The sequence below is a fragment of the Notamacropus eugenii genome, chromosome 6, assembly GCF_028372415.1.
Source record: "Notamacropus eugenii isolate mMacEug1 chromosome 6, mMacEug1.pri_v2, whole genome shotgun sequence".
Lineage (NCBI taxonomy): Eukaryota > Metazoa > Chordata > Mammalia > Diprotodontia > Macropodidae > Notamacropus > Notamacropus eugenii.
In genome coordinates, this window is record NC_092877.1 from 352392517 (window position 1) to 352415190 (window position 22674).

Genomic DNA, 22674 nt, shown 5'->3' on the forward strand with positions numbered 1-22674 from the left:
GATGCTGTGACATTCAAATGAAATTATGCAGGTAAAGTACCTAGAAAACATTAAATAAATACATAGTTTATTTATAATATACATTACATAAAAATAAAATTAATTAAATAAATAAACAAATGCCAGCATCGTCCATCATCATCATCATCATCATCATCACCCTTAACGTTATTATCGTTATTTTGCTGTACACACTGTGTGTTGGGGTAGTGTGTGCTTGGATAGGACAAAGGAAGGAATATGAATTGTTAATTTCCCACTATGTTCCAAACACTTTTACAAATCTTATCTCATCTGATCCTCCCAACAACCCTGGGAGGCAGGTGCTGTTATTATCACTGTTTTGTTGTTGTGTATAATTGAGTCGTGTCTGACTCTTTGTGGCACCATTTGGGATTTTCTCGGCTGAGATACTGGAATGGTTTGCCATTTCTTTCTCCAGCTCATTTTACAGATGAGGAAACTGAGACAAACAGAGCCTAAGTGACTTTCCCAGGGGTGGACAGCTAGTAAGTGTCTGAGGCTGAATTTGAACTCGTGTTTTTGACTTCAGTCTCAGAGCTCTATCCACTGCACCACCTAGCTGCCATGATAGAACATGCATATAGAGTAATTGCTGCTCTGGAGAATGGGTTAGAGATGGGGCAGGTATGGTTATGCTGCACAGTGGTTAAAGACCATAACACAGAAACACCTAGGTCGTCTGTCTCTGACATAGACTGATTTTGTGTACTTAACCTCAGCATGCCACATCTCTAAGTATAAATTGTAAAGAATGAGTGAATAAATAGATGAATGAAATTTTTAAAAAGCCATTTATTAAGCTCTTACTGAAAAGCAACATGGCATAATGGATATGGCACTAGACTTGGAGTCAGAAAACACTAGATTTGAATTCTGCCTCGGACAATTAATATGTGGCCTGGGCAAATCTCTTTGTTTCAGTTTCCTCTTCTATTACAATGATGGGATTGGATTTGGTGGCCTCTGAGATCCCTTCCAACTCTAAATATATGATCCTAATGTGTCCCAATCCCTGCCAGTCTGCGTCAGAAAGGGAAGGTCCTCAATGGAAATTCCCTATATAAATGGAATCACATCTCCAGTCAAAAAGTCATAAGAAAACAGAATCCTGAACTAAATCTAATCCCTTTAGACTGTGGGTTTTGCTGCTGTTCACTTGCATCTGGATTTTTGTGACCCCATTTAGGGTGTTCATGGCAAAGATACTGGAATGGTTTGCCATTTCCTTCTCCAGTTCAGGAAACTGAAGCAGTTAACCATGACTTGCCCAGGGTCACACAGTTAGTAAGTGTCTGAAGCCAAATTGAATTTAGGAAGAGAAGTCTTTGTGACTCCAGGCCCAGGGCTCTATCCATTGCACCACCTTGATGCCCCATAGCCATGGGTTACCCAGGGGCCAAAATCAAAGGGGGTTATAAAATATGAGATGTTTCTTCCATTATCTAGCACTACAAGATAATGGCTAAGTTCATAGGTTTTAGAGATCATCCAAGCCTTTCCTTTTATGGATGAGGAAACTGCAACCTGGATGAGGAAACTGAAGGGAACAGGCCTTGCCTTGAGACATAAATAGGAAGGACCTAGTAAAGCCCTTGCTTCCCTAACCCTGCCATTCTTGCCTCTTCAGGCTCTCTCTCCGCCTTTTCTCCACATTTTGAGAAATGTGGAAGGATAGCCTAGCTAACCCTCCCTGGCAAAGTTAAATCAGCTTTGGAATGCTGATGCTTTCCATTCCATGGATTACCAGGTTGGCCTCTCAGCCAGCTAACACAAGGCAGGGGCCCCTCTGGTCCATTCTGCCCAGGGAAGCAGAAGCTAAGTTACCTCTGGGAACAACTCTCTGATTGGTATTGCTAATTACTGCTAGTAATGAAGATGGATGGTTGCAGGTATCGGAGCCAACTGTTTAACCGACAGCACTTTGGTCACGTTGAGTAACTTTATATCCTGCTGCCTTTACTAAAGCCCTGTAATCTCCCCAGACAGCTGTAAGATTCCAGTTATTAGTACACACAACACTTATCAAGTCATCTGTGACTAATAAAAACTTGAGAAAGAGGGGAAGAAAGAATGGGCAGTTGGTTGTTCAGCAATGTTTTCTCCAACTTGCCAAACTTTTCTTAGGCAATGCTTAGTCCCCATAGAGCACCCCACATGTCTAATTGTAAAAATCTGTCAGCATTGCAGGATTCCAGAGAGCTCACTGATTTCCACTGAGGGTAGAGATGGGAGGATGAGTCTTCCATTGTAAGGAAAAGAGGGACTCCAGGGGCAAAGTGAAGATAAGGGGTGGGGGGGAGGGAGTAGACTGAGTAAATGTAGGAGTCTGCTCTGAAGGGTTGGAAGTTCCCACTTCCCCTCCCTTTGGGCATGATTTCTATCCCTTCCAAGCCCCAGAGTCTTTGTGTGCAGAACTCCCTGCTTGTGCTAGGCTGTTGTTGGGTAAGTCTTGGCCAAGGCTACCAGCCGGGGTTTGCTTTCAAGTGGTCGTCATTTCTTCATGTGCATGTGGCCAGGGTTACTGTCTTTACTCTTAACGGGATGTGCTATTGTAATTAGGATGGTTTTGGACTGTATTCAAAACAAAATCCCAGAGAGCTAGTTCCCAGCAGGGCCTGGTCCAGTTACTCAGGGCTCTCGGGACACCTTTTCCCAAACCCTTTTCCTAAGGGAATCGATGAAGATAACCAAGGTTGTTGTGGTGTCTGGCCTTTAAGTGTCCCTCCTTCAATTTAATTCAACACATATTTATCGAATTGATAAATGCCAAGCAGTGGAAATAGTGATGTATTTGGAGGCAGAGGAAATGGAGTGAGACTCATGTCTGCCACTTCCTATGAAACTTTGGGTCTCCTTCCTGGAGCTCAGTTTTCCTACCTTTAAAAATAAGAGGGCGGGTTTATTTCAGCTCTAACTGTGAGCTCTAACTGTGATAGCAGATCAAATGCTGGAGATAATGCGCTAACCTCAGGGTCAGGATGATGTGGGTCCAGAACTTACCTCTGTGGCACTTACTAGATACCTGGGCATGTGTCATCACGGTTGAGTCTCCTTTCCTCACATTTTAAATGGAGACAATCCCTCCAAAATTTAGTTTATAGCAGGAGTTTTTAACCTTACAAACTTTGAAATAAGTGAACTTCAAAATATTTTGGTAACTGCATTTCGATGTAATGGGTTTCCTTCGTAATTCCGTGTTTTGTTTCATATATATTTTATTGCAAATATCGGTCTGAGGTGTCCATAGGCTTCATTTCACAGCCAAAGGTGGCCGTGACACAAAAGTTACGTGTCCCGATCTAGACCCTTGCTTATGCCACGCTAACTCCAGGTAGCTCGCCCACTTTCCAGGGCGGGGGCAGGAGGGGAAGCTTCGAGGGCAGCAGAGGAGCCTCTGGTGGCAGAGGACCGTATTCGGCAGGAGGGCCGCCGTGCCCGGACAGCCTGCGCCCCCGAGCGCCCTGCTGCGCTCCCCAGGGCTCGGGCAGCCTGGCCCGGATCAGCCCAGCACGGGAAGCCAAAAGAGCACAGGCACCGCCTCGCCTCGCCCCACCCCTGCCCGCCGAGCTCCTCGCCAGCTCGCCCGCCAGTTCCGGTCTTCCCAGCCCCTGTGCACCCCGGCTCCTCCTCCTCCTTCTCCATCCCCTCCTGCCCTGGGCTCCGGGGGCACTTGGTGCCCGACTGTTCCCAGAAGCTGGCAGCCCCAGGTACTGGCTGATGTGCCTGCCGCGCACTGACAGGTAAGGACTGCGGGGACCCATCGGGGCTGGAGGCTGCGCAGGACTGACGGACTGGACGGACCCGCTGCCGGGCAGCGGGGGGCGGGGAGTCGCCTTAGCTTTCCTCCTCCCCTTTTCCCTCCTAAACTCCCCCTACCCCGGACAGCTGGCCTCTCCCCGCCCCCCCTTGGCTGGGACAACTAAGAGAGGACTGCCCCCTAGGCTGCCCCCCACTCGCTACACGATTCCTCCAACTTTGCTCTGAAGTTGGCATCTCCCCCGGCGCAGCGCAGCTAGGGCCAACTTGGGGCAAGTCTGAACACTGGGCTGGGCGGGTTGACCTAGGCGGGGCGAGTCAGGGGCTGCCAGGAGAGGCAGAGCACATTCCCACCCTCCTTTCTCTCCTTCCTGCCTCCCTCCCTCCCTCCCTCCCTCCCTCCCTCCCTCCCTCCCTCCCTTCCTTTCCCCCTCCTTTCCTGCTTCTTTCCTTCCCTCACTCCTTTCCCTCTTTCCTTCCTCCATGGACTCGGTCAAGATAAGAGACCAGATGCCAGAGCTCGGGGCCTCCCCTTCGGAGTTTCCTCGGAAGCCGGCAGACTGCCTGACTGAGTTTAGTGAGGGATGGAAGGCCGAGCATCCCAGATAAACCAGGAAGTGCCGGCAGAATCTGCAGATGGGGTGTGTGTGTGTGTGTGTGTGTGTGTGTGTGTGTGTGTGTGTGTGTGTGTGTGTGTGTGTGTGTGTGTGTGTGTGTGTGTGTGTGTGTGTGTGTGTGTGTGTGTGTGTGTGTGTGTGTGTGTGACTGTGTGTGGTGTGAGTGTGAGTGTGAGTGTATGTGCAAGTGTGTATGGTGTGTGTGTGAGTGTGTGTGTGCGTGTTAGCAGCAGAACAGAAGAGACAGAGGCTGGAGGGCTGATTCTGGAGTAGGAGACCCTGTGCTGGCCCAGGAGAAAGAATTACATTGTCAGAGGAGGGATTATTATTATTATTATAGATAATGAGAAGCCATAGTGTAGCTATTCTCAGTCTCACCTCTGGCCAGCTGCTCAACCCTGAGCAAGTCATTCAGTTTCTCAGGGCTCTAGAGAACTCTCTAATAAACTTATAAGTAGCCAACAAACTCTCAGTCTCAGTTTTTTCATCTGTGAAATGGGAATAATGATAGCACCTACTTCACAATGTTGTGATACTCAAGTGCCATGATAGGAAAAGAGCTATATAAATGCTATTATTCAATATTGTTATTATTAGATCAGCACATACCAATGAAATCTCAGGTCCAGACCCCCTTCCCCCCCCCCCAGAAACCCCTTAGCTAAAATTTGTATACTATTTTAGGGTTTCCAAAGAGTTTTATATACATTCTGCTAAATGAGATGTGACTTGATTTTGGATGTCCTGCCAAAATGAAAGACTTATTAATTAGCCCAGGATCCTTGCACTATATACCTAGGAGCTTAGATTAGAGTTGAGAGGGACCTCAGAAGCTATTTGATTCTACCCTCTCATTTTATGTTTCAGTAGACTATAACTCTCAGGGAACTTGAGTGACCTTCCTAAGGTCACAGAGGTAGTAAGCATTGGAAGTGGGGCTTAAACCCAGGTTCTACATTCCAAATCCTTTGTTCTTTCCCTGACACCAACCTAGGACACAAAACCTTGAAATCCAAATCAGTCAGTCAGTAAAAGAGGATTTGTCCAGGACCTGCTTTGTGTCTGGTATTGTGTTAGGGATAAAAAGACAAAGGAAATGAGAGCGTGTACATTTTTGGAGGCAGCAACATGTGCACGTATATTGAGTAAATACCAGGAGAATCGGGAAGAGGGGATCGAAGCAAACTCAGGGATCAGGAAAAGAGTTCATCAAAGACTTAGTGCTTGAGCTGAGCTTTGAAGGAAAGGGTCTAATGGGAAAGCAAGTACACAGCCAACCATGATACAAGGGAGAAACTGGTTCAGTCCATAAGTCAACAAACAAAGAGGTCAAAGAAGATTAGGAAGGGAAACAGTTCATTGGGCTCTGTAGGAAGGAGCTCTTTAGTGACTTTGGAAGAGAGAGTGACCTTGAGTAATTTGGGAGGGGCAGAGGCCAGATAGCCCAGGCTTGAGGGGGTGTGGCAGGGGATTTCTGGAGTCAACTCATATAGCTTTAGGAGAGCTGATTGTTAAATTTACATCTGAAAATCCACAAACTGTCAATCAGGGCTTGATTTGTTCTTTTACTTTCTTAGACTTAAGAAATGAATGGAAGAAATATCAATAATGGAAATTAAACTGAAAAGTGTCTTTTGGGTACAATTTTTCTTTTGGAGAGCCAGTTGTTAAACATGTCAGTCCACTGCTGGATAAAGTACTCCTGCAGAAATTGAAGCAGAAGGGATCCATGACTCTCTCTGGAAGTTTCACTGTGCAGGAAAGGATCGAGGACAAAAACTTGAAGGGAGTCACATTCAAGGGGGCAGCCCAGTGAATGGAATGCCAGGCCTGGTGTCACGAAGACTCATCTTCCCAAGTTCAAATCTGGCCTCAGCCACTTGCGATCTATGTAACCTGGGGCAAGTCATTTAACATTATTTGACTCAGTTTCTCTATTGTAAAATGAGCTGGAGAAGGAAATGACCAACCACTCTAGTACCTTTGCCAAGGAAACTCTAAATAGGGTCACAGAGAGTCCAGCACAACTAATGGCATTAACTGGTTAATTCACAGAATGATAAGATCATAGGTTTAGAGCTGGAAAGTATCTTGCAGATGTCAACCAGATGGAAATAGCCTCCAATCTATGGGTAACTGGAGCCAGACAGAGCAGACTAGAGACAGGAGACTCAGGAATCAAACAGAAATTTAATTTCAAAGTGAGGGAAATGGCTTGCAGGGGCTTGCAGGGAAGGACGCATGTGCAGGAGATCTCAATACTTAGACCTATACTACATAGTGAGCTGTAGCCCTGAGAATGAGGGCTATAGTCACAATGTGATGAGTCTGGTTCATAGCAGAACTTCCTAACCAGAATATGGATACAGCAGGTGTTTATCTGAGCTCAGAGATATTACAATGCAATAATTATATGAAACAGTTCTGGGATTTTTCTGTGGCTGAGATCATCTAGAGGATGAGAGCTCAGGGCACAGCCTGTTTGCTGGGAAACAGCGTCTCTTAATATCTTAACATAGATTATCTAGCCTAACTCCCTTCATTTTACAGATGAAAAAAGGCTAAGTAAGTAACTTACTCAAGGTCATGCTAGTAATAAATAAGGAAGTCAGAATTTTAAAATAGATCTTTGACTTCAAATCCAGAACTCTTTTCATTAAATTATACTGTCTCCCCTGGGACAGGCACTACATGAAGGCACATTTTCAATAATATATGTGCCTTGATTTCCCTGGTCTAGGTCTTCCCTCCTTTGCTGGAAATGACTGTGATTCTTCTACAACTTACTGTTGGCAAACTGTAAGGGCTCCCAGGATTAGCCAAGTGATACACTGTATATCTGTCACATGAGGTCCAAGCTGGCTAAATTGGGAGAAGCCATGATAAACCTTTTTTTTTTTTTTTTTTGTGGCAATCAGGGTTAACAGATTTGCCCAGGGTTACACAGCTAGTAAGTGTCTGGGAGAGACCAGATTTGAACTCAGGTCCTCCTGACTTCAGGGTTGGTGCTCTATCCACTGCACCACTTAGCTTCCCCCACAACTCTTGAAGATCATCAGGGAAGGTTTAGTGGATTTTTAAGCCAACTCAGCTCAGTGGAGCCAGAGGACACATTAGGAAATCACACATCTTTGGCTGAGAGAGCTAGGGGACAATAAATATCACTATCCACCACATTGCCACCCCCCAGTTTTAAAAGTGAAAGAGAAGGTGACTTGCTCTTGATTATATGGATACTAAATACCTGAGTACAGTTTTCTTACCATCTCACAGAATACATAACTGGCAGGTGGGAAGGGCAGAAGATGCTTGTTTCCTCAGAATCTCCTCTCTCTAGGCAAGGCCACAGGGGGAAGGACAGTAAGATTAGGAGATGCCTGAGGCCACTTCCCTAGAAAATCTAATTCCTGTTCTCCTTCACTCCAGGGGCTACCTCACTCATTTAGGTATGGTGTCAAGTCCAAGTGTACTCCTTTTCTGTTTTGGGTAAACTATGAAAATACAAAACAATAAAATCTTTTATACAGTTCAAGCCCCTAACTGAGAAGCATCAGTTAAACAATCTAACCCTACTTCTCATTCTCTCTCTCTGTCTCTGTCTCTGTCTCTCTCTCTCTCTGTCTCCCTCCCTCCCTCCCTTTCTCTGTCTCTGTCTCTCCCTCCCTCTCTTTCTGTTTCTCTTACGTGTCTCTCTGTGTCTGTGTCTATCTATTTCTGTCTATCTCTCTTTCTGTTTCTCTGTCTCTCTGTCTCTCTCTGTCTCTCTGTCTCTCTGTCTCTCTCTCTCTCTCTCTCTCTTTCTCTCTCTGTCTCTCTCTCTCTCTCTCTCACACACACACACACACACACACACACACACACACACACACACACACACACTGCAGTTTAAAATCTACACCTCTCCCCAGTGTACTTTACTATCTCTGGTCTGTCTTGTGAACGTATTTACCTAAGATCACACATGAACCAATAATGGAATGGAGGAGCATGTTATCTTAGAGAAAAACATTTATTTTAAAACAAATGATGAAACAAAAAACAAAGAAGCAGGAGTTGCAGATACGGGTTCAGGACTCTCCTGAAACAGCTCCAGAGTGAGCCTGAAGGAAAAAGGACAGGAAAGTGAGGAGCCCTGGGCTCCATTCTGAGCAGCACCCAGGGTTCCAACCTCTGTGTATCTGTCCCAGTGACTTTTGCCTGGTCAGCTGTAGTTTTGCCTTGGGCTCTTGGCATTCTCTCCTTTCCAGGTCACTTGATGCTGCTTTGGCAGTGGTGGCCTGGCCTCTGCTTCCTTATGGCCCGTTTCCCATTCTTTCTCTCACCAATATCTTTCTGGGGACTTTTCCTCCTTTCTTCCTTCTCCTCTGGAATGAGAGGGAATTGTTTCTACAGGACTTCGGGTAGGTAGATATTGGGGATTCCTGTCCAAAGCAGACATAATGTCGATTCCAACCAATGTCAGGTTACACCCAAAAGCTGTGAGAGTAATTATATCTTATAGGAAAATACTCCTTTGCCTTGGCCTTAAAGCTCTAGATAAATGCTGCTCTAATCTCCAGCATCACCTGAATCACTCCTCCCTTGATAAGCTTCTGCTAGGATTGACTTTGAAGCAGTTTTGGAAAGTCAGGATCTTTGCTGACTGAGGAGGAGCCTTTGACCGTTAGGTGATGCTTTACATTGATCGTCTCATTGGATCCTCACAAAAGACTTGGCAGGTCAGTGCTACTGTTATCCCAGCTTCAGAGTTGAGGAAACTGGGGCACCCAGACCTTAAGTGACTTGCCTGGATCCCAAGCAGGTAAATACCTAAAGGAATTGTCTTGTTCACATTTTCCTCATTGCACATTCCTTGTTCCACCCTTTATAGTCCAGAAGTTCTTAGCCTTTGCGGGGAGGGCGAGGGGGGCTGTGAACTTGTTTGTTTTTTTAAAATATATTTGGATACTTGTATTTCAATAGAATTTGTTTCCTTGGTAATGCTATGTATTTTATTTTCTGCATTTAAAGCATTTTTCTAAGCAAGAGTCTGTACGCTTTACTGGATTGACAAGAGGGACTTTGACACAAAAAGTTGAAGAATTCCTGCACTGTTCTATGATTATTTTTATTCTTAGAGACTTAGGTTTCCCTGCTAATCCACATGGAAGCTTTGACCTGTTCCTTTTCTGACCTAGGCTATTTCACCCGTCTTTAGACACCCTGGCAGCCCTCTGCTTCCAGAGGCTCTTTATATTAGTGTCAGTCAGTGAATGAATAAGCATTTATTATCTACCAAGTGCCAGGCACTGTGCTAAGGGCTGGGCATATAAATACAAAAGAGAAACTCTGCGCCCTGAGGGAGCTTACAGTCTAAGGGAGGGGGGAGGCAAAACACAAAAGGAAGCTGAAAAAGGAGAGCAGAGAAGGTACCTGATCACCAGGGCATGATGAAGACGGACAACCGTTTGGCTTTAGTCGTACTGCAGATTGTAACTCCTGAGTTCAGGTAATTGCCCAGCCTCACCCTCCCAAAGAGCAGGGGCTATGGGTATGAGCCATTATGCCTGGGCAATTTATTTTTAAATAACAGGAACCCTGCAAGTCTGGCCTTCATTTCAACCCAAGAAGCATTTATGAAGCACCTACTATGCACTGCAGACTGTCATAGGCAATGGGGATAGAAAGGAAAAGACTTTGGGAATTTGGTAACAATTCTATGTATACATTAATGTTTACGCTCAATTCTGTATGTCATTCAAAAGAATGTTGGATTTTGAGCTTGGAGGAATTTTAGAAGTCACATAGTCCAGATAAGGAAGCTGAAACCCAGAGAAATTAAGAGTCTTATTCAACAGAGGCAAGATATGAACTCAAGTATTTAAAGCACCTGAGATTGCAAGAGAAATGAAAATTGTCCCTGTCCACAAGAAACTTAGATTCCATTGTGGTAGAGAGGCTTGCAACATTTACGAGGATAAATAATTATAACCTAATTTGAGGAGGGAGGGAAGGTTTCTTCTAGGAGATGCCCCCTGTATTGAGTGTTGAGAGAAGGGTATGCATTCCTGGAATGGGAGCCAACCTAGGTAAAGACATGAGATAAGGAGATGGAATGCTAAGGTTAGGAAAGCAGCCAGGGCACTTGGGTCACAAGGTAGAGTGGTTAAAGAGAAGATGTGTGAAGTCATTCTGGACATGCGGACTGGAGCCTTTGTCAGAAAGGTCCATTACATCCTGCATGCTCTTCTTCTCTGCATTTTACAGATGGGGAAACTGAGGTTGAGAGGTTAGTGACTTGCTCAGGGACACACAGCTTGAGAATGCTTGAAGAACAAATTGAATTTAGATCTTTCTGAATCAAATCGCAGTGCCCTCTTTAGTCTCACTTGTTGCCTATCTTATCCTAGCAGAGAACTTAGAGAGGGTGCCTGAAAAATTGGTATGAGAGCATGCACTGAAATTCGTTCATGTGCACACAAATGGTTACTTAGCAGTTTGATTGTACTCATGTTCTAACTTCTGTCTCCTCCCTCTGATTCCTAATAGTTATGTGGCCCTGGGCAAGATGCTTAACCGTTCCCTGCCTCAGTTTCCTCATCTGTTAAATGAAGTGTGCACACATACTTGGGTAGATATTTTCTCTTCTTTTAAAAGCAGTGTGCATATATACTTGGATATGTAGATGTGAGAGGCAGCTAGGTGGTTCAGTGGACAGAGTGCTGAACCTGGAGTCAGGAAAACCTGAGTTCAAATCTAGCTTCAGACACTTACTAGCTATGTGACGTTGGGCAAGTCACTTAACCTCTGCTTGTCTTAATCCACTAGAGAAGAAAATGGCAAACCACTCCAGTATCTTTGCCAAGAAAACACTATACAAGGTCATGAAGAATCAGACACAACTGAACAACACCAAATGTAGACTTGGGTATTATAGCTACCCACGGGAGAAACATGGTCAGTGAAGAGATGGTAAAGGATTAAAATGAAATAAAAAGAAAGGAAAGAAACAAGGAAGAAGAGAAGAGACACAGAAACATACAGCTAAGGGAGGGAGATTGCCCTTCCCCTGGGTTGTCCAACAGAACGACAGGTTTTTTTGCTGCAAAAGTGTGAAACAAAATGCTTATCTTCATTCTCTCCCTTCTTTCCTGGAACTCAGACACCTGCCTCATTTAAGTCTTTGTACCATGAAAGCAAATTTTGCCCCACCTATTTTATCAACTTTTCTAAAAACCTATCCAATCATCATTCTGATGACTCTTCTGGGTGTGTTGGCTGACTCGCTTCCCCTCTGGCCCTCTGTGCTAAGATGGCACATTGAGCCGGCTGTTCCAGACAGATGTGGAGCGATGGGAGCTGGAAATTAAGTGAACTGTAACTATTGTATTTTTGTGATAGCATTTTCTTTGTGGTGCTGGAAGGTTAACAGACTGGTGAACAGACCCTTTGTCTTTCAGCTTTCTTAAAATGTTTTACTAGAAATCATGAAAAGCAACCCACTTAGTAACTATTTACAAGCCAAATCATTAATTTTGAAGCCTAAGTCAAGTTAGTAAGTTTAATTAAGTCCTTATCAGTGTTCTTAGGTGAATGGCAGGGTAGGTCAAACAAAAGACTTGAAATTAGGTTCAAATTTTGCCTCAGATACTTAATAATTACTTCCACAGATACTGTACTAGCTGTGTGTCCCTGGGAGAGTATCTTAACTTCTTTGATATCAGATAGCTGCTAAAATAATCCTCCTAAAGCACAGGGCTGATCACGTTATCCCCCTGATAGGAGTGGTTCCGTGCTCTTGACTCTAGGAGTAAACCCATTTCTATGTGACAACATTTAAAATCCTCCCCAATCTGGTTCCAGCCCACATGTACAGAATGATTTCACATATTTTCCCTTCAACCACTCCATCTTGTGACCAAACTACCCTGGCTGCTTTCCTGACCTTAACCTCATCTGTAAAATGGGGATGATAAGAACATCTCCCTTACAGGGTGGTAGAGAAGATCAAATGAGATAACCTTTGGAAAACTCTTTGCATACTTTAAAGGCCTATATAATCACTATCAGATATAATTCTTGTCCATTCTTTTTCTCTTATATGGTTGTTAGTGTGTATTTTGTTCTTTTGGTTCTACGTTGTTTTTTTTGGGGGGGGGACCTTTACATGATTTCATCAAAGTTTTTCCAGATTTCTCTGCTTCTCATATGAATATACCACAATTGATTTCACTACGCCCCCATTGTTGGATGTCTTGGTTACTGATTTTTTTCCAGTTACTTGCAATGTAACTATGAAGATATTTGCACAGAAAGCTCTTTTTTTAAAAAAGCACATTTAGAATATATGGACCCTACTGGGGTTACTAAGTCTTTTAACCTCCCTCACTTATATCAAAGTCAACTGCAAGTCATGTCATTATCTTGATGCCGTGGAACAATAACAACATCTTGCAGAACTATAAGGAATGATTCTACTGGCAGATCAAAGAAATCACTGCTCAGTATCTAAAAACAAATATATAGCTTCAAACATCATGTATCTGGGATGGGTGTGCTCCAATATGGTCACAGGTCAAATGGCAAACTTATGGATGAAATTCCCTGTAAGCCTGTGAAATGGACCTCTTTCTCCTTGGGCACTGGAATTCCTCATCCCTGGTGTAGCCACAAACTGCAGAGCTTCCTCTTTAATGGCATTCAAAGGAGAGAAGCAATGAGTATTTTGGGTTGGGAAGCCCTCATGATGCTTGCTTCCTTTTTGACCATGTCAAAATGATCTAACCTCTCGGAGTCTCAGTTTCCTTATATATTCAATAACACCCATAGTGTTTACCTCACAGGATTTCTTCAAGGCTCACTGTAGAAGTAACTCTTTAAGGTTACGAACACTTCAGCTAATATTGCCTTTGCAGAAGCTCTGTCCCAAGCCTGGATTGCAAGCCTCCTTGCCTCCACCTCTAATCTTTAATAGCCTTCAGAGTCCAGTTCACCTACCACCTCCTGTTCTCCACTCTTCTCAGTCCCCCAATGACTGCCTCCCTCTTCCCCTGCTACTACTTTGTATTTATTTTCTCAATGGTAGTTTGTGTACGTTATAACTCTCCCCAAAGTGTAAATGCTCTGAGGGCAGGGTGGGTTTCATTTTTTGTCTCTGTATCCCCCACATACAGCGAACACTTAATAAGCAATTGTAGACTGAATGCATTTGGGGATGCTAGCATTCTCAGAGATGATTATTCTTAATGAAAAATCAGCGTGGCAAGTTGTTGTAGTCATTCCTATTACTGTGGAGCCATTTTTCAGTTGTGTCCAGCTCTTCCCTATTTGGAATTTTCTTTGCAATGAAGTCAGAGTGGTTGACCATTTCTTTCTCCAGCTTATTTTACAGGTGAGGAAACAGGCAAGCAAGGATAAGTGACATGCCCAGAGTCACACAACTAGTGTCAAAGGCTAGATTTGAACTCAGGAAGATGAGTCTTCCTGACTCCAGATATGGCGCTCTATCCACTGCACCACCTAGCTGCCCCCATTGCAATGATATTGGCTGATTACTGCAACCTGTAATAGTTTCACAGAATTGTACCATGTTAGGACTAGCAAGGGTGTCAGGGAACATCCATCCTTCCCCATCCTTCTCATTTTCTCAGAGCCCAAACTGAGTCCCAGAGAAGTAACTTTTCACACCATGAGCTCATGACAAAGCCCAGACAAGAGGCTCTTCTGACTCCGATATCGCTTCTTTTTCTGCTGCTGTCTGTAGCCCCCATGTCCACCCACTCCCTGCTGGACCACAAGAATGTTACATACATCTCTGTGTAATTCCGGAGCAATTTAGAGCAGGGATGGGGAAACTTGTGTTCACAGGGAAAAAAAAGCAATCAAGGGCCAGAGGTAAAAAGTAAGTTAATTTAGACTGATTTTATTTTGTTTGATTGTGGAGGGGCAACAATAGTAAAGGACTTCAGAGAGAGAGAGATATCCAAGAGGTTCATTTGGCCAGATCATAAATAGGGTGCATGCACATTTATTTATTCAATTACAATGACTGACATAGATTGTTTATCACCTCTCTTTTCCAACATGTCCCTGCCCCCATCCCTTCTAACAAAGAATGATAAAGAGAAAACCTAAATAACCTATCAGTCCATCAAGGCTAACGGTGTATGCTGTGTTCTGCCTCCATAGCTGAAGAAGGAAATGGCCAACCACTCCAGTATCTCTGCCAAGGAAAACCCCCAATAAGGTCACAAAGAGTTGGACACAACTGAACAACAGTCCAGTCTCCCATCTCTGCAAAGAAGGAAGTTCATTTTTCTGGCTCTACTTAGAATAATTACCCAGCATTCCATTTTCATTCTGAATGTGAAATTTGAACATGTAACAGCAAGCAATTTAATTATACTTTGATTCGACCATGTGGCTAAACAAATAATGGAGAAGAAGGGATAAAAGAGAAGAGAGGAACAGCAAGGGAAAGACAGATGAGGCAGAGGGAGGGGCAGACGGAAGTGCAGTGATCAGGAAAGATGGACACGCTCCAGAGAGGAGCCAGGGAAGCTGCCCAGTGGGTTTTGCAGTGCTGGTAACTTGTTCTTATCACATCTGTCTTTTTAGATTATGAGTTTCCGAGTGTCCATTCATCATTGCCAGCTGAAACGCAAATTAACTGCTGAACATTATTCACAGCACTTAGAGTGGTTGGTTATCTATGTGCCTTAAGAGGTTTCTCTCTGGAGAGAGAGATCCAGATCACTGTCCATGGCTCATTGCCCTGCACACAAGCCCTTAGCCAGGTAGTTTGACAATTTAATGGCTGAATCTGGCTCCCTATCATGATAAATAATGTTTTATAGTATGTTATCACTTAAGTTTTAGTTAGTGTTTTAGTTAGTGTGGCTCACAACAATCCTGGTAGGTGAGCATTAGAATTATCCTAACTCAAGGACATTAACGTCTTGGGAAGAACTTCCTGCAGTAGAGGCAATTGGAAATGTGGGAAGCAATGTACCCCACACCATGGGAGTAAAAGCCAGATGTGTCAATGAGACATTGAAAATGTATACAGAGGTAGGAGAAGGAAACTCAGGAGGGAAGGAATCAAACAGAGCATTGGGGGCACCAGCATAGTAAACCTATATATACTTTAAAGAGACAATGTGTATGTAAGAGAGATCTGGGCTTGCATTACGCAATCTTTTTTTGCATGTAATTTGGATGTGGAAATGTTCATATTTGTTGATGCTTGTTAAGTTCAGAGAGAGAGAGAGAGAGAGAGAGAGAGATAGAAAGACATAGAGGTGGAGAGACAGAGAGACAGAGAGACAGATGCAGAGACGGAGAGAGACACACACACACAGAGGCAGACACAGAGAGGGAGCACAGAGAGAGGGGGACAGAGCTAACTAAGCCCCAAAGCAAAACCTCACCTCAGAGTATATATACTCTTTGACCTGTGCCTCATTAGCAATCAGCAAAAGGTATGGACCTTCCTACAAAACAAGCCTCCCCTAATCAAGTCTCCCTCAACAGCCCCACCCAAGGCCTATCAATGGGCAGGGAAGATTTTTAACTCCCATTACAGTATGTGCCAAGGCACAGACAGGGCAAAACAACAATTTGTTTTTGCCCCCTAGCTGAAGGAAAGACACAAACTACTTGACAAAGTACTTGTGCTTGCACACAGCTGGTTGGGGGAGATAGGGCTGTGAGCCACAGATGATGATGGAAAACCAGGAGAGCTACCTGAAGGGAAGATAGACCTCGTGTTCCCCAATTATACAATGGCCATCAGGTTATTCAGCTAAAGAAGCTCCCAGTTCGCTATTTATTTCAAAACCCCATCTGAGGTTTTCTTGGCAAAGATACTGCAGTGGTTTGCCATTTCCTTCTCCAGCTCATTTTACAGATGAGGAACCTGAGGCAAACAGGGTTAATTGACTTGCCCAGGATCATACAGACAAGTCTCAGGTCAGATTTGAACTCATGAAAGGAGCCTTGCACTCTATCCACTGAGCCACCTAGCTATCTCTCAAGAGTGTCAGAGTTTCATAGATTTAGAGCTGGAAGAGACCTTAGATGTCATTTAGTTCATCCCTTTCCTTTTTACAGATTGGGAAGCTGAGGCCACTGATGTCAGATGACTTGCCTGAGGGCACATGGGACACACTCAGTGTCGGAGCAGTGACTTGAATCTAGAGTTTTGATAACTTAAGGAACTCTGATTTGTTGCTCTGTCCTGGGGTGTTCTGTCCTCCAAGGCAGACCAATACCTCTAGAACTTAGTAGATGCTTTTTGCCAGTTCCCATGATTGAAAATAAAAATAACAATGATATTTAATAACTGACATTTGTGTTGTGCTTTGAAATTTGTTAAAATACTCTATAGTTATTATCTCATATGAATTTCCGAATAACCCCATGAAATTATTTCTACAGATATCTCCATTTGACAGACAAGGAAACTGAGTCTAAGAACTGAAGTGGTTTGTTCAAGAATGTTGATATCAAAGGCAGTATTTAAACGTGAGTCTTCCTGACTTTTCCTACTGTACCATAGTCATCATATAGCCACCCCTTTGGTGAGCATCTTCTGATATTAGCTAGGGTGGTCTTTAGGCACCAAGACATTCAGTCTTTTATAAGTTCTCTTTGTCCGTCATAGTAGAGCCACACAGACCTTGTACTTGCTATAACTTTTGAGAACTGAGAATTGTCTCCAGTCACAATGATGTATCAGAGTATGACTTCAGAGCTTGTCATTTGTCTTACTTTCATATTTACTCATTTAAACCTTATTTGCAATGTTTCAGGTGCTATTAATAAACATACAACACAGTATGGGCTTCCATTTGAAGTCAGTTTTCAATTCAACACAATCTGTTAAGCAATGTTAAGGAACCCCACTGGGAACTCTTTGCATTACCCATGCATATGCATTTCTGTTGTAGTAAACCCAGTTTTCCTGTAAGTTTCATAAAGTTGTGATTCCCTGTTGACAAATCCAACCAACTCTTATTCATTAAACATATGCAAGGTATGGATTGTTTCATTTCTGTCTTTGAATTCTTGGTATCTAGCAGTTCCTGACACCTAGCATATGTCTGATATTGAATTGAATTGACAATGGCTCTCTCTTCTACTCAAGAGTCTCATAATGCAAGGCTCAGGACAGGAAGAGTATTCCAAAGGTTGGATAGGTGATTTCCCTAATATTCTCTCCCAATATCATTAAGTGCTCTCTGAATGAATTGTTTTGTGATAATCATTACCCCAGTGCCACTAAATGGTGAAAGACTAATGTGGAACTCATGTTTATTCCAGTTGGGTTTGTTGAAGGATACGCGTTACTTTAAGGAATGAATCACAGTTGGCAGGATCTAAGATGACTATCGAGTGTAGGGAGTGTGAAAGCTGCCAAGACCTCTTAAGGGTGCTTCCAGCTTGAAGGATATGGCCTCAGGCCTGCTGAGTTCCTTTCCTCTGCTAACTGTCTCTGTGCTCATAGCAGTATCTCTGGCCACACGAAGGTCAAAAGATGAATCTTTGGCAACTGTGCAATTTGAGTCTGGATTACTCTGGCTTACATGGAGAAAAAGCCCGATTTCTGACACTGGTTGTTATCACTTAAACCTCTGCTCTCCAAGTGTTTTTGAAGATTCAGAAGCCCTAATTGGCCAGGGCCACACTCACGCTCATGACTGAGCACATGCACATTTTCTGAGGCAACTTGACCTTGCTACATGTTCAAGACTTTCAGCATCCTCAGATGCCGGGACTGTTGTCTGGGAACAGAAATGGGATAGGCTTGTTCCCATAACTAACCTAAAGTGAGTAGACAATTGGTGACATTGGGAGGTGGCAGTTTTTCTGAGGTGATCAGTCTGCTCAGCATGGACACTAATACAGATTCTTAGAATAACCTTGACAAATGCTACTGTTCTCTTAGAGTGCTGGGGCAGGAGAAGTGGAGAGGGAAGGGGGAGAAAGCCTTTTACTGAAGTTAGGAAAGAATGAAAAGCTATAGGACTTTGGACGAGCATGTTCATGGGTATACATATGCTCAAAGAAAACTCCAAACTCAAGACACAAACGAAAAAGGATTATATGAAAACATGTAAGACATACGCATGTAACTTCCTTTTAAGAAGAGTCCTCTGTGGTCAGTATGACTTGCCTGGTACCCAAGATAATTTAGGAGGTTTCTTCTGGAAATTCTTCATTCACATCTAATGACACCTTTTTGCTTTAGTTTAGCAGCTACCCACCACTATTGAGATAGTTCATTTATAGGGATAAATATATACAATTGATGCCATTGTGTGTGTCCTTTCCTCCAATAGATATTATTGAAAAAGAAAGTCTATAATGCAAGTAGGATTGAAAGTAACCACTACAGAAAAAGACTTTGTTGCCTGAAATGTCTCTCTTTTTGAAGAAATTACGAAGTTGATGAATAGGGAAAAGAGATAGGTACTAGATCTGTCAATGAGGAAATTCCTTCTTCCAACACAGGTGAGCACCTTCTACATTAGAGTCAAAGAACTGACTAGAACATGGATACCTTAAGTGACTCCCTTCAGGTATCATGGATGGTATGTTCAGTTAGGAGGAGTGGAATCCAGGTTTTGTTTTTTTTTTCATGACTCTGAAGCCAGTTTCCTGTCCACAGGGGCCATGCAAAGCAAAATAAATAAATAAATAAAATTTTAAGAAAGGAAAAAAAGAGAAAAGAGTCCCAAATTGGGGGGTCACACTGCTGGTATCAATATTTAATAAGTATTACTAGTAATGGGGCAACTGGGTGGTACAGTATGATAGAGCACTGGGTCTGGAGTCAGGGAGGCTGATCTTCATGAGTTCAAATCTGGCCTCAGGCACTTATGAGCTGTATGTGTGTGACTCTGCACAAGTAATTTAACCTCGTTTACCTCAGTTTAATATGAAATAAGCCTAAAAATATAGGCTATAGGCTGATTGTAAAAAACTAAATATTAAGGTGAGAAATTTATAATTTTATCCTAGAGGCAAGAGGGCATCACTGAGGAGTTGTTCTGAGTGATCCCTTTTCTTCAGCCAGTGTCTTACTTTGAATGCTGTGAACCATCTTACAGCTGAAGATACTACTGATATATAAGTTTCTGCCTGTACAAGTGAGACCAAGAAATCATTCAAGCCAGTAGCATTGTGGTTACTCTTGGTAGGTTGCTGTTCAGTCATTTCAGTTGTGACGCTCTGTGACCCCATTTGGTGTTTTCTTGCTAAAGATACTGGAGTGGTTTGCTATTTCCTTCTCCAATTCATTTTCAGATGAGCAAACTGAGGCAAACAAGGTCAAATGATGCGTCCAGGGTCACACACACCGCTAGTAAGTATCTGAGGCATTTATACTTTGGAAATTGGCAAAGGCTACAAATTGGGTCCTAATTTATTAAGAAATTTTCATATGTTCAAATGTTCACAGAAAATATTCATAAGGCAGATTAAAGTTAAGGGTGTGTCATGTAAACATTCCCCCTTCAGAGAGCCAGTTGTTAAACATTAACCAGTGCACTCACTGTTTACATGACATAATTCTGTGTAGAAGATAATGTTCTTGCAGGCTTAAGGGTATTGTCAGGGGCTGTTTTGGTTTGTTTTGCCTTTATTTCCCTAGCATCAAGCATAGTGCTTTGCAGATGGTAGACACAGGAATAAACTCATGTATTGTATTTAATTATTTAAATACTTTTTAAAATAAAAATGTTAAAGGTTAATTTGCTTCTATTTCTCTGTTTTTCTTTCCTCTTTAAAACTTCCCACAAGACTCTAGACTTGGTGGGGCCTCCTGGGCTAAGTGTTGGTTCAACTTCAGCCCTTATTTCACCTACTGGGTTGGAGAGCTGCTTTTGCATAAGAAGCCTGTGATTTAGGGAGACCCTGGAAAGGAGGGAGGGAATTTGTCATAGCATGATGCTAGAAGGCAGATCCTAATGTGAGGGCTTGAAAGGGGTGAGCCTAGGATGAAAGGAACAGTGAAAAATGGGGTCTGAGAACAATTCATGTGGGAGCTCTTGATCAATTGGGCAACCAGGGTATGGTGCCAATTTTGGCAAAGTCTGATTTTAGATGGAGGTGTACTGGAAGGTGGGGAGGGGACCATTCATTCAACTGGAATCTTGGACTAAAAGGGCAGCCCGTTCAACGCCAGACCGCCCAGTGTCCACACTTTTCCAAGGACAAGATTTGGTTAAAGGTTTGTTGCTGTGAAATTGCTGGCCAGGGTAGACTATACTGATTGTTGAAACTCTGCCATGGTACCCACTTGGGATCTTCCCAGGAAAAGAATATGTACTTCACAGATTATTATGAAAAAATAGAATATATAAATAAGTCAACATAGGGATCATAAGATTAGTTAGTCAGTCAATAAGCATTTATTAAATACTTACTATGTACCAGACTGTGCTGGTGCCAGAGATATGAAGAAGGGCAAAAGACATTCCCTGCCTTTAAGGCACTCAGAGACTAATGGGGAGAAGGGGGCAACATGTACAAATAACTAGGTACATGTAAGATCCGTATGGAGTGGATGAAAAGCAGGGATCATAGGTTCAGCGTTGGAAGGGAAGCAGAAAAAGCTAATGTCTCTTGACTTTTCATTTTACTATACATTATTTTGTGCAAGTCATTCCATGATTTTCTAAATCATCAAGCTCATTATTTCTTTTAGCACAGGAGTGTTCCATCACAATCATATACCACAACTTGTGTTTAGCCATCCCCCAACTGATGGGCATCCCTAGTCTAACTACCTCATTCTACAGATGAAGAAACTGAGACCCAGAAAAGTAAAGTAAATTGTCTAGGGTCACAAAGATCCTAAATGGCAGAGCTGGGATTCGAACCCTGGTGTGCTTCCTCTAGTGCTTTTTCTAGAAATCACTCTCCTTCTGTCTTGTTGGCCACCTCCCCCACTTTGGTCCATACCTAGATTCTCCTGGCTTTGAGGTCCCATTTTTCAATGCTTTCTCTTCATGTTAGAGATATCAGAAGAAGCCAGAACCATGTTTCCTTACTGGAATGAAAATGATTTGGATTTTATTCAGTAAATAAAAGGAAACCATTGAAGATTTTTGAGTGAGGCAAGAGTGGTAGTAGCGATGGTGGTGGCAGTGGCAGTGCATGCATGCCTGCATGTGTGTGTGCATGTGTGTGTGTATATGACATGATAATGATAATAATGATAACTGACAGAAACCTGTACTTGCAAGAATGATTAATTGTTCTTGTCTTGTTCTGAAAGCACAAATAAGGTAGGGCCATGATAGTAAGGGAATTAACTAATACCTTTATTTTGATTATCTTTACCAAGATAGTAAGACATTTCCAGATCATGCCTTGCTCTAAGAGTCTTGAAGAAAAAAGGGCAGAGGGTCAGAAGTCCTCTTCCAATATCTGAGGAGCTGTGATATGTGGCAGAGGGATGGGACTCCTTCTGCTGTGCTGTAGGTACGAGGAGCAGGGGTAATTTTGGAAGTTGTGGAGAGGCAGATTTGAGTTCTATGTTAGGAAAGCCTTGTGAAGGATAAGGAGCTGTCCCAGAGGGGCAGGAACTGGTTCTGGAGTCACTAGATGACTTCTAGTAGGGGAGAATTCTTGGTTAGACATGGAATGGATAAATTAGCCACTGGGATCTAACTCAAATTGTGTGATTCTAGGGACTCATAAGATCATAGATTGAAGAGTTTGTAAAGCCCTTGGAATTCAGGTAGTCCAGTTCCTTTATTTTCCAAATAAAGAAACCAAGGCTAAGGGAGACATAATGTCTTACTCAAGGTAACACAGGGAGCAGGACAGGATTTGTGTCAAAGAATGGGGACCAGAAGGATGAAAGCCAAGAGAAAACTCAGAGGCAGCATGACTTAGTTTATATTCACACTTGTCAGTCCTTAACAGAAAGTTCATTCATTCCTTCATTTGTTTATTTTAAACTTGTTATTGAAGCCGGTTGTTTATACCAAAATTATTTCCCCAAAGACCTCATCATAAAGCCATTTTCTGTAACAAACAGTTCAGCAAAAGTCGCCATCATAGGAACTGATGTGACGGCTGATTCCACCTTCCACAATGTCAGCCACCAAATTCCTTTCCTTAAGGAGGGAAGTTTGTTGCATCACCAGTTCTCTGGGGCCAATGTTGGTGATTGTCTTTAACTTGAGTTCAACTCAGTTTTAGTGGGTTGGTCAGGGTTTCATTGACATTATTGTAGTTAATGTGCATATGGCTCCCCAGATTTGCCTTCCTTGACTGAACTTCA

General features: G+C 43.0%; 1 protein-coding gene across 1 annotated transcript in view; it reads left to right on the plus strand.

Annotated features, from left to right (window-relative positions):
* Positions 1-3675: 3675 nt before the first annotated feature.
* PLD1 (phospholipase D1) overlaps positions 3676-22674 on the plus strand; it is a 264330-nt gene continuing 245331 nt past the window's right edge. Inside the window, exons 1-2 of the mRNA XM_072618471.1 lie at positions 3676-3764; positions 16815-16901. The gene's annotated coding sequence lies outside the window, so the exon portion shown is untranslated. The remainder of the gene's footprint in view (positions 3765-16814; positions 16902-22674) is intronic.